Genomic DNA, 13,564 nt, shown 5'->3' with positions numbered 1-13,564 from the left:
CCGAACAGTGACTGGAGTTGGGACGTGTGAGCTTGGGGTGTTTTCGGAAAGGAAAAAGGAAAGGAGAAAGAGAGGGGAGGAGAAGGGAAAGGAGAAGGGAAGGGAAGGGAAGGGAAGGGGAGGGGAGGGAGAGAGTCTATATTGTCAAAATATTAAGAGACACACTGTTTTCCACAGATAAGACCTAGTAAGTCCCAGCAATTAAGCAGTGCCCTGAGGTTGTCATAACAACAATACTTGGTGCTTATCTTCTAGATGAGCTTACCCTCTGGCAAAATCACATAATTACTGTGTTGCTTTGACCAGCAACAGGTGTTCTCTGAGCTCCGACAAGCCCTTGCTATAACTGTGTTCTGGTCATGAAGCCCTACTATGAATCAAACTTGTCTTGTTGCTGTTATTCCTCATTGTCGGGGCTACAGTTCACTGCATAGGTATAAGTATTGAGATCTGCCTACACTAAAGTGGGTTCCCCACCTTCTCAACCAGGGACAGGGCTCCAGCACACATGTCCTTGTTTGCAAGACATTTCCCTCACTTTGAAATTAAGCTTCTGTTTGATTTCTGACTTTCCTGTCTCTGGCCTGCTCTGTTCAGCCACCCACACCCACCCCCACCCCCCACATACAGGTTAGAGGATAGTTTGGTCCAGTTGACAATAAAAGTATATGTGTGTGTGTATATGTATATAAATATGTATATGTATATAAATATGCATATACACACACAAACACACATGAGTGTACATATATATATATATACATACATATATATATATACAAGTATGCAGTACAAATGGATATGTTGACTGAACTTTTCTTTGGGAAATTACAAAACTCCTTTAATCATCCCAAATTTTTCTCAGAAACATAAGTTCATCTTTTTAACAGGATTATTCTATTGATAATGTTGTATAGGTATGAATCATAAAACAATTCTCTGAAGAATTAAAAATTACTATATTCAGAGGTTAATGTAGAGATCCAAAGTGAGTGTAAATGAGTGCAAGATATAATAATAATAAAAAAGAAACTACAAAGAAAAACCAAGGATCACTTCAATACTGTAAATATATATGAAGCAATTGAAAAAGATAAGGTGGCAAGATCGCTGAGACATCAAGAGAAAATAAGGAAGATCCCTGGCTTGTTAGGTAAGTCTCCCCCAGGGGACTCAAAGGACACAGACAAGATTTTCAAGCAAATTGATAGATTGCAATATGAATTGTTGGAGAGAACAAACACATTCATGAGATCATAAGTCATAGAATCACCAATTTAGTGTTGGAAAGGAAGCATTCTTCTCTACATCTACAGTAGAATATAAACTCCTTGAAGGGATTGTCTTATTTCCATATGTAAAGTGCCTAGAATAGCAACTAGCATATAATAGGTACTTACCTAATAAACGTTTGTTGATTTAGTAAAGACTGTCTTGTCCAATCCTCTCATTGTACAGATTAAGAAACTGAAGCCAAGGGAGGTTAAGTGATTTGTCACTTAACAGGGAATAAATTACAGAAATAGGATTCAAATCCAGGTTCTCTGATTTGAATTCTAGTGCCTTTACCATCTTACCTCATTGCCTTCTTGTTTGCTTATTTAAGTATAGGCAGAGTGGCTCATTGTGATCACACATACATGTAGAAAACATCCTCATAATGATATATGGGGAACTCTTTTTTTCTGTCAATGGTTTAGAAAAGAACATTTCATGCTGCTCCTAATACAGTACCTTGAACATTGTGTTTTTTGAATTATTGAGTTGATCCAGGTTACATGGTGGCAAACCTAACAGTCAGAGCTAATATAATGTTTGCTGGTGTGACTGCATTTGTACCTGAATTACTATATTCACTCATCTGTGTACTCCTTCATTCAAAAACCATTTAACTTCAGCCTACATAAGAGTTTTGAAAACTAATCAGGAAATATTAGTGGCATGTTGTGCCACTGAAATGATGAAAAGACAAATGGTTTGTTTCTCTTTTCATTTGGGTGTGGAACACCATTCTTTTGCAGATGTAGAGGGGGTAGTATCCCCTTACCTAGATCTATATTCTCTCTTATGGCAACCAAATGAACCACAAATTCAACTCATATCTCTGGAAGACACTACCTTGAATACTGAAAATATCCAACTTGTGATTTAGGTAATCCTTATGGTGATTTATGTCATAGTCACCAAAAGGTTAAAATAGAATATGAGGTAAGGTGGTTCAAAGGCTGGTATTCAGAGCCTGATGACATACCTTGGGGCTTCAAAGAATCCCTGAAGACCAGTCTTCCATTCCTTCCCCCAAAAGGAACTGATTACAGTTTTTGTGGGACTAAGACAGACTGACCTGAGGAAGAGAAGATTTGCAATAAAGAAGAACTTTGGAAAAGGGTGATAATGAAGAATCCCAGTGACCGATAAGAAATAAAAGGAAATTGGCTTCCAGAGCTAGGATGGGTCTAAAGTGTATCTGCTATTCCACACATGGACTAAACATGGCCTGCAGGTGATTGGGAAACCAAAGCAGAAGAATTGAGTAAAATTCTCCAAACTAAATATATCAAAACTTCTGTTTTTAACTGTCTTAAAATGCCTAAAGAAATGAGTTTGACCCCTTTTTAAAAGAATCAGAATTGAATAAGATTTTAAAAACCCTCAGGTAACTTGCTGTGGTGGTTTATGAGTAAGTAATCTTTTAATTTCATGCCAATGGACTTTTAAAAGCAAGTGTGAGCTTAAAAGCTAGAGGAGGATATGAGTGACATGGTTGCCAAGGGAACATTCTTTCAATGCTTAAAAAAAAGAGTTATGGGGAAAAAGGGCATGTGGAAATATGATGCCTAATTCATTCTTTTGGGTATTTTGCTGTTTGTTTTCAACTCTACCTGAAGGCAATATGCAAGGTCTTGACACAGACAACTATGGGGAGGAAAAAGGAAGTTTCTCTTTTATAAAGAGGCATAGGAAAAGAAGAAAAATAAGGAATCTTTCAGTAAAGAATGGCAAAATGAAGTATTAAATTCAATTCACAAAAAATCTTTGAAGCTGCTGAATACATAATGACAAACAAGCTTACATGTTTCTGGCTTGGGAATATCATATACAATATAACAATAGATAAGTAAGGATAAGATATTTTAAAGTAAGAGAGAGACAAAACTAAAACTAAGATCATTTGGCCTTGAACCAACCTAGAGATCTGTAATGGTAATGGAAATTTGAAGATCTTCCCTGCCCCTTAATAAGCCTAAGGGAATTTGAAGACCTTACATGCTTCTATGATTTTCCCTGCCCCCTAATAGGCTGAATGTAATCACATGGAGCCTGTGGAAGGAGGAGTTTGCTGAAGGATGGAGTGGAGCTTCACAGGAAGCTGGGAATCAGAGTGGTTAGAGCTGGAAGGAGAAAAAGATGCACCCAGGGAGATAGCTAGGCTTTTGAGTGTTGGTTTGTGGGAAGGCTAAAGCATGGTGGGGTTCTCTACTGTGTTGTGGTGTATTAATTTCTATGCTGTTATGATGGATTCAGTTTCCAGGTGTTGGGATTTGGTTTTTTGGTATCTGATAAGTGTTTTGCTTCTGTCTTCTATATGGAGAATCTCTTATAATTTGTGATTGAGAACTATGCATACATATTTACAGTTGCCATTGGCACTGTGAATATTGTGTTGGCACTAGAAGATTCTAAGAGAAAGAAATGAAAACATCTCTCTCTGATCTTGCTTTCCAAAGTTCTACAAATGAATGACACTTGGTGAAAAGTAGCAGCTCAGAACCTCACTTACCATCCCTTTGATTAGTAATAACAGGGGAACATCTGACAGCAACCTATAATTGGCAGGAAAAAAAATCTAGGTGGCCTTTGACAGTGCTTTTCCCAAAAAAGTAAGTAATGAGGATATAATTATGTACATGACTTATTATGCTCTGGAGAAAAGGCATGAGTAATTACCAGAGATATACATGTCATAAATGTTGGATATTCCTTGTGATTGAGGTAAAAATACACTGGGGTCAGAGGAGTCCTTGGCACCTACTTGCTGGACTTTGAATTGAAGTTTAAGTGTAGTAAGATCAAAGGACCAGATATTTAAGGTTGGAAGAGACCTTAGATACAATCAAGTCCAATTACTTCATTTTACAAATGAAGAAACTGAAGTTCAGAGAGATTACCCCAAAATCACAAAAGTGGTTAGAAAAGTGGTATTTGAACTCAAGTCTCACTACTTTAATCTTGTGCCATATTGATCATCTTGGACCAAAGGAGTCCAAATTAACTTAAGCTCTCTAAGAAGTATCAATATGCCCCTAAAGTCTTTTCATGTCTTCTTGACTGTCAAAATGGCTACAAAGCCTGGAGTTAGCAAGCTACAAGTGACTACTAGCAGGTTATGAACAAACAAAAGTCACAATAAATTAAAAGTTCTTCCTTGATTTAAAAAAATACCAAAGTTATAAAAAGCAATGATTGATGACTTGAATTCTAATGAAAGAAGGTCTTTGAAATTTTATTTGTTATATATATTTAGAAAAGGGTTTATAAATTGTATTTTGACATATGCGAAGGTCACTAATGAACCCTTAAATATATGTTGTTAACTCGATCAAAAATTCTTTTTTATGTAAAATAAAAAGGCTTAATTGAGAAAGTTTGCTTTCTGACACTAATGTAGGCATTCCTGAGCAAAGGTTAGCCTGTCATAACCCAAGGTACAATGCCATGACAGTCATCTGAAATATAGGTATAGAGACTAAAAAGAATTAACTAACCCTTTCAAGGTTAGTTAGGTGGTACAGTGGATAAAGCACTGGGCTTAGAGTCAGGAAAACCTGAGTGCTCAGACATTTACTAGCTGTGTGACCCTGGACAAGTCATTTAAGTCTCTTTGTCTCAGTTTCCTCATCTGTAAAATGGGTTAGAGAAGGAAATAGTAAACCACTGCAGTATCTTTGCCAAGAAAACCCCATATATGGTCACAAAGAGTCGGACACAACTGAAACAATGAACAACACCAGGAAGACTTACTTTGAAATCAAAACTTAATTTCCTCATCTGTAAAATGAGCTGGAGAAGGAAATGGCAAACCACTACAGTCTCTTTGTCAAGAAAACTCCAAATGGGGTCACAAACAATTGGACACAATTGCAAAATGACTGAACAAACATCATAATAAAAGCAAAAGACAATATTTAAATCAAGGTCGGCCTACTCAGGAGGAAACTTTCTCTCCCTTGCACCACACTGCCTTGGTTGAAAACAAATTCATAGAATTGGAGTGGAGAAGATAAGGGGGGTATTGGGTATTTCAAGTTGGGACAAAAAGCTTAAATTAAAAGACTGATAATCCTCCTGTGGTACCTTGGAAACTAGCCAGGCTACACTAGAGTTTGAGTTGGAGACATGGATTGTGAAGAATTTATATAGATTTTTGACTTTTTTTTTATATCACCATTTTTATTTTCATATCCCAAATCACTGACAGGTGGTAGAAAATAATAGGATCACAAACATTTCACAGCTGGTGTGGACCATAAGAGACTGTCTAGTTCAACCTTGTGATATCTCTTTGAATTTCACAGGCAAAAATCAGAGAAAAATGGAGCAGGTAAAGGGAGAGAAAAGGGAATGGAGTTATTTCAATAATTATTTCATGCATTGAAAATTAGTTCAAAGCACTTTCTATTCTAAAAAGCCATTCACCTTAGTATTCCAAGTAGTTTCATTTTTGACTCTTGGGCACTTGTCTGTATGTGTTTGCAAGCTAATATTGTAAAGAGATTATGAAACAGCAGCAAGATACAAGTGGGAATAAGTTGAATAAGAGGTCCTAGGTTCAAACCTAAGCTATCACTTAATAACTGTGTGAGTTAGGTAAGATCAATTGGCCTCTAAATTTAGGCTTCAGATTCCTTATCCCTAAAATGATGTGGTTGACTTAACAATCACTACTAACTCCCCTATTTTGGTAGTTAAAATCCTTTGCTATTTTTTTAGTCATTTCAACCTTTAACACTAGAGCTTTATAGCTAATGAACCTCTTTCTAAACTGACAATAATAATATCTAACATTTAAATAGCACTTTATATTTTGCAAAATGTTACATCTATATTTATGTTCATATATGTTATGTGTGTGTAATTCCATTTGACATTTGATCCTCCCAATAACTCCGTGAGGCAAGTGCTATTATTAGCTTCATTGAAGCTGAGAAACATTAAATAATTTACCCAGAGTCACTCTGCTAGTAAATGTTTTAGGAAGAATTCAAACTCAGATTTTCCTGACTGCAAGTCCAGCACTCTACTGTATCACCTAACTGCCCCAGGATGACTGGAATCAATTGAGATCTTGTAGAAATGGGATGCGTAGACTAGAAGATCTTTATGGTTAGGTGATGAAGACCTGGGGAAGGAGAGAATCATCAGGATGATATCTGAACATGAAATTCCCCCCCCCCGAAGAGAAGTCTATTCTTCTTTAAGAGAATTTTAAACAATCTGGAGAACATCCTTGGTGAGAAAATAGAAAGTATGTCTCTGAAACTATGTCTTCAATGACTTGGATACAACAATAGACAGGCTGTTCATCAAATTTGCAGATGATACAAAGATTTGAAGTTTAGTTTACAAATTTGATGATAAAATAAGGCTCCAAAAGGAACTCAACTGGATAGAACATTGAGCTGAAGTCTAGTGCGAAGAGATAAATGTTAATAAACTGGGCATGCTTAGAAGAGGTCACCAATTTGACCATACAAAATTCTCTGGAGAAATAATGCATTGTATAAACAACAATGTGTCTCTGAAAGTAATCCAAGTTCAGCCATTCACAAAAGACAAATTATTTGATTGAGAGCATTCTCAAACCTCTGCTCCCTCTCTCAAAATAAATAAATAAATAGATTCTGCATGTGAATTTATTCTCATCTGGATAGCAAACATCTCCACAGATATTGGTTTGTTTGTTTCCTTCTAAAATTCAAGTCTTAAAGTAGGAGTAACAATTGTAATTTGGTCTCTGTACTACATAAATTCATTAAAGGATCGGCACAGAATTTTTTTTTTAATTTTTCTTTGCATGCATTAAAAAGGGGTTTTGCTATGAATTCATAAATAGTTGGGTTAATGGGCCTACCAGAGATATTATTTCATTTTTATTCATCTGATTTCCCTCTCAGGGGATGTTTTATTTTAACAATGCATTTCAGTTTGTGATGACAATTTCTTCCTATTTTTTGAGGTCTATCCCCTAAGTGCAACAGATTTACAATCACCCTAGTTAAAAGCCCCCAAAATGAATATAATCTAAAACAAAAAGGATGGGTTATTTTAATGGATTTAGTATAATGGTTTGTGGTGTTGTTATTTATTCAGGATGACATATTAAGCAGAAGGACAAAATGAGCTTCAAAATATGGGAAATGTGACTCAAAGGGAATAGTAATGGGAAATATTTGTGAGGAGAAAATATTCAACTATAGCATTCTATGGAATTCCTAATTTTTTGGATTCTTTTCTGGAATAATTTTTTAAATTTCCATGTCATTATTTAAAGGTATGAATCTCAAATCAATTAACAAGCATTTGTTAAGTGCTTACTATTTGATAAGTGCTATTCTGAGCAATGAGAAGAAAAAGACAAAAGTGAAATAGACCCTACCTTCAAGGAATTTATATTCTATCAATGAAATCACTGTGTGTGTGTGTGTGTGTGTGTGTGTGTGTGTGTGTGTGTGTGTGTAATGATGTGAGGGATGGGGAGGAAAGGAAGGAGATAGTTTAAAACTTAAAATGAAACAAAATAATTTAATGACTTTTTTAAAAAAGGAATATTTCACTCTTCCAGGTTGCTTTCCCTGGTATTCATCAGTTCAGATCCTCTGTATCTGATGACCAAATAGTTTTTTTTTTTAATAAAATGGAATCAGGGGCAGCCAGGTAGCACAACGAGTAAGAGTACCAGCTCCAGTGTCGGGATAACCTGGGGATTGAAACCGGGCTCAGACACTTAGCACCCACCCAGAAATGCCTGGTCCTGTAACCTTGAGCAAGTTACTTAACCCCAATTGCTTATAAATAAAAAAAATAAAATCAAATGCAATCAAATGCAAAATATATATGTCATCCCTCTGCAATGCTTTCACCTTCCCCAACCTTTCCTGGGAGCAGAAAACTCCCAATCAAACCCCCAAAAAAGAAAGAGAGGAGGGATATTCAATTCCCCACCACTACCACCACCACCATATCAACTCTTCATGGATAAAAGGGAGACTTCTTCAAATTGCTGTGTGTATTTAAATAAGATTTGAAGTAGTTCAATAGTTTTTATGATATTCTGGATGATGCTGCTTATGCCTCTATTCTTTGATGCCCTGATTAGCCCTTACAACTCCTATGTGCTAGTCACACACACTTCTATCACAGTAGCCCATTCCTCAGTCCCCAGCACTGCCATTTTAGAGACAACAAGAAAAGAAGAAAAGCAAAGCAAACATTGTAAAGTACAACTCTTAACTTTCAGTTTTATTTCATTGGCTTCTACTTTTGTCTCAAAAGAAAATGATCCTGATCCTAACAAGGGGGAAGGGAAGGAGGCAGTGGGAGGAGAAGGAGGTCTGTCTCCCTTTATATCCCAATCCCAGAGCTTGTCCACCCATCTCTGTCCTCCTGTGAATCATTTCTTTAGGAGCAGAGATGAGGCAAAATCAAAGAGATGAAAAGACAAAGCAGAGTCTTCTGGGCTACACATAAAATTAAGGGGTTTGAATGAAACAATCTCTGCTCTTTCCAGATCTAAGTCCTTTGATCTTGTGATCCAAAGGTTAGACATGCCTTAGGAAAAAATATTTGAGAAGTTCTATGGAGGATAGCAAAGAGATTAGAAGCAGACTAGACATTAGAGTTGAGACTTTTGCAATAATCATTCAGGTTTAAGGTGATAAAGGGAATGGCTATGTCAAAAGAAGGGTTGGATATGTCTGGTGAAACTGATAGGCAGAGAAACTTAATGGATATAGGGGAACTAGGAATAAGAAAGAGTTGAGTATGACTTGAGATTTCAAGTATTGTTTACATAAAAATCTATACATACAATTCTCATTCATGGAAGATTAACTTGGAACCATGGAAGGCTGTTTCTTTAAAACATCTTTAAAGCACATTCTTTCATTCTTGAAGGGATGATGATGCCACTGTCATAACAAGCATAAACAAATATTGCTAGAGGCAGAGAAGTGCCTGAAGACATGAAGGGTTGTGATAGTTAAGGGCAGGAAGAATATACAAGGAATCAAAAAAAAACTTCCTGAATCAAAAATAGCTGAAATGCACAGTTAACCTTTCATAAGGAAATGTGGAGAAGCAACAGAAGTATAATGATGTGACAACACCATGTCATATTTTGAAATCCTCTTGAAATGTGACACTGAATGGGAGAATATTGTTAGTCATAAACGGTGACCGAGAGCTGCAAAGCCTGGCATCTCTTTCCACAATTAGGAGGCTATCTTGGAACAACCAGGTAAAGATCATGATCCTTACAAGCCTGAGTGACTAATGAAGCTACAAGCCTTTAGCAACAGGAAAAGTGCTGGCTTTGGAGTTATCTGAATTCAAATTCTGACTCTGCTACATATTAGTTTTGTGCTTTGGGACAAATCACTTCATTTCTCTGGGACTCTGATTCCTCATCAGAAAAGTGAAGGAGTTGAACTATGTTTTTCCAAGGTGCCTTCTAGCTCTAAATCTATGATATAACAAATTAAACATAGTCTTTTCCAGACCCATCCTCTAAAGAGCAAATCAAAATAAACGCGCAGATGGACGAGTATGAGTAAATTTTCTCAGCCCTTGTGGAAAAGCAATAAACTGACATTGTGTAGGAGAAGACTGATTGTTTCTGTGTGCACATCTGACCCTTTTTAAGGTTCCTGGGAGGTTTTGGTAACAGCCTTGTGCTCCTACAGGAAGGAGAGGTATGAAGGCATACTTAGTGGGTGTTGCTGTGGTGGGTAGAGCTCAGTTAAGAAGGATTTCCCTCCTTCTAACCCAAAAATAAGTGAGATGATCATCTCAATGTCTGTCTCCTTTTATGGGTAAACTTTGGTATGACCTTCCCTTTGGTCCCTGTTTCTACTCTCTTTCATATTCATATTTGCACCAGGACAGATATTGCCTGTGGTACTTCATTCAAAGAGATTTGACTATGCCTATAGACTGACTCATTTTTTTTTTATCCTAGTGGCAAGGTATGGAATCCATGTTCCAGGAAAAGAAAAGCAATACATTCTTCTATTAGTTAATAGAGTTTGTTAATCTGTTATATTAATATAAATCACATTGCTATTGAGCTCCCAAGCCATATAAAACTTTTGCCTGTCCAAAATGGGATATAAAGTGTGCAGAGATTACAAAGGTTTGAGAGACATCATTTCTGGATCATTTTATTAATAATGCCAGCATTTAATAAAATAATGGTCACTTGGCTGTCTTCCTCTTAGACTAAAGACAACATGATGATGGGCTTCCAGCTTATATGCCCATTGGGAGAGGAGTGTTCCCAAGGGTGGGATTGACTCTGGCTGACAATTAAAGAGGTAATTAATGTTACAATGAAGGATTGGACCGGAACTTTGATTATGACATTCATTTATAAATTAGCCCCAGCCTTGAGTAATCCATTCAAAGAAAGTATCTGATGGGGGGGGGGGCAAAGGAGTTCAGGGAGTCCAGGAACCCCAATAACCAGAGTCCTTGGAAAGCAGTCTGGAATGAATTCACAGACTCAAGCATTCTCTGAGTCAAGGTGGCAAAGATTTATTGTTATGCTTTACAGAAGGCAAGAGTTCTTAGGGAACCTGCAACCTTAGAGGGGCACAGCTAAAGTTTATACAGGATAACTATAGGAAAAAACCTGTGCCAAATATGCTAAGTAGGTGAGTCAGGGTGGGATTAGGGAGGAGTTAATGAGTTGTCAGTTCTTAAAGGAACATGAACTTTTAATATGTACTGTGCAGGTGTATTGCCCAGAATTCACTGGGAAATAGCCCAAGGGAACAGCATGGAGGTGTGGTTTTAGGCTTGAAATGTCACTAAGTTAGCTAGCAGTCAGGGCTGACCAAGCTGCCACTCATCAGTGTCATGTTTGACAAGATGGATGTTGGAAGTATACATATGTCCCAAGCTAATGAGGGATTCAGGATGTATATAATGAGCTAGGGAGTTACTTATAGATAATCTAATGAAGTATTCATAGGTGCAGCTTGTTATTGTACCAAGGGGGAGATAAACATTTGTCTGGGACTTGATCTTGAATGGTTGCTATGCAAAGTACTGGCAAAGGAGAAGGGACAGAGATAATGCTTGGAGGCTAGGAAGATTTGAGGATAGAGAGAAATGTGATTTTACAAACTGAGGTCCAAACTCAGGCACCCAAGCCCCCCATCATCCCCACCCATTTCCGAGTACAGCATAATTGCTGCCCCACCTGGGTGGGTTGTGAATCCAATCTCATTATCAGTAATGTCCTTCAAGAAACTGAACTTTTAAAATCAGGACTTTAGAAAAAGGGGGGAGCTCTGGATCTCCAAAAATCATTAGTTATTAATAATAATTTTTCTCTCAACTGTTTAGTTAATTTCTTTTTATCTCAACTAGTTCACTGGCATCTTATTTTACTTTCTGAAGACAACTGAAGACAACAATAACTTATAATGGTTTTATCTTTAGGGAAACCTAGTCTCAATATATTGCTGAAGCAAAAATTTTTTTTTAATGTAAAAGAAGATAAAACTCTTAGGAGTCAAAATTCTTGCCATTTGGTAAACAGTAGTAGAGCAAAGAGGGGAAAGCAGTGAGGTGACTATTTGTGGCTCAGTGTTCTCTCAGGAGGAAGAAAAGCTTAATCACTTTTTAACTGGAGTCTTATTGAGTAGAGGCAAGGAAAAGGTTATAGGTACTCACACTTGCTGTAAATTCTCATGCAAAGAATTCTCCATGACTGTTCTTACTGAAAGAAAGTCCTCTCTTTCTGCCCTCCCTGTGTCTGTGTCAACTTATCCTTTCCTCTCTGACTCCATTCACTCTATCACATTTTTCTTTTTTTTGCTTTTTAGAGGGCAATTGGGGTTAAGTGGCTTGCCCAAAGTCATATGGCTAGTTTTTGTGTTAAGTGTCTGAGGTCAAATTTGAACTCAGGTCCTCCTGACTCCTGGGCCAGTGTTCTATTCACTGCGCCACCTAGCCGCCCCTCTATCACATTTTTCAATGAGTGATTTAAATTCTCTACATTGAGTGAAAACCCTTCCCTCCGTTTAATGTCTATGATATGTCATTCTTTTCCCATTCTGGGAAAACTAAAATCACCAGAGTCTCTACTGAGGACTTCTCTCCAGTGTAACCTCCCTTTAGACATATATATTCTTCCCTTTTGTAACCTCTCCTATTCTCCAAAAGCCTCCCTCAGGGATGAGAGGATATAGGAGCCATTTTCTCTTCCCTGTTCATTCTTGGATTTGATAAGGGGACTTAATTTCCTCAATCTACCAGTTCAATAATATCATCAACAAAGGAAATGAGGTTAATCCAATCCAACAATCAATAACCAAGAACCACAATATTTAAGGCATTGTGCTGGGTCCTGAGGACACAAAGACAAAATGAAAAACACTCATGACCTATTCTTGATGAACCTATTCTGTTCCTAAGCCACTCCTGCTTCCTAGTCTAATTACTTATATATCTTCACTTTAATAATATAGCTTAGGATTTTGTTAGGAATCATAGCCATACTTACCAATTTATAGTTCATGTGTATAATAAAATGGAACATGGTATCGGTTATGAATATAAGTATATTCAATTCAATTCAACAGGTATTTATTGAGTTCTTAGCATGCAAAGGAAATGTAAAACAATGTCCCAGAAATAAGGAAGTTTATAATTTAATGGGAGAAACAATAAATGCACCTATGCATCTCCTGAGAATGAAGGGAGAAGAGATTCCAGATGTGTCAATGTAAAGCATAAGTATATATGTGCAAGTGTGTATAGGTATATAATAGTAAAGACTGCAAATAAGACATAGCTAGATTGGAATGGAAGACAAACCTACCTTGATGTAGCTTTGTAAATTTTCACTGATGTGTTGGTTCCCTTTGTTGTTAAATTTATCTGCAATAGATTAAAAAAGAACATCAGCAAAAACTGCTTTGGGAAAGAGCTTAAACTAAAAGCACCTATGTCTCTCTCTAATTCTGTATGTTCTCAAGTATATTCAAGTTCTCTGTGCCTCAGACCTTAAATAAGTTATTTAACCCCACCAGTCCCCAGTTACTTTATCTGCAAAATGAGGGGATTAAACATGATGGCTTCCAAGGTCCTTTCTAGCTCTAGGGGTAGGACCTAATGGCTAACTGATCAGGATATCTGTGACCTAAATTGTCCCTCCCTTCCTCTCTTCTACAGCAGATTCCTATGAAAATAAACAGAAGAGGGGCAGGCAGGTGGCGCAGTGAGTAAAGTGCTGGCCCCAGAGGCAGGAGGACCTGAGTTCAGTTCCAGCCTCAGA

Source organism: Petaurus breviceps, unplaced genomic scaffold (genome assembly GCF_028583685.1).
Source record: "Petaurus breviceps papuanus isolate PSGF00001 unplaced genomic scaffold, PetGlider_PUasm1.0 90667, whole genome shotgun sequence".
Lineage (NCBI taxonomy): Eukaryota > Metazoa > Chordata > Mammalia > Diprotodontia > Petauridae > Petaurus > Petaurus breviceps.
The sequence above is the reverse complement of the archived record's forward strand: the minus strand, read 5'-3'. Positions refer to the sequence as shown.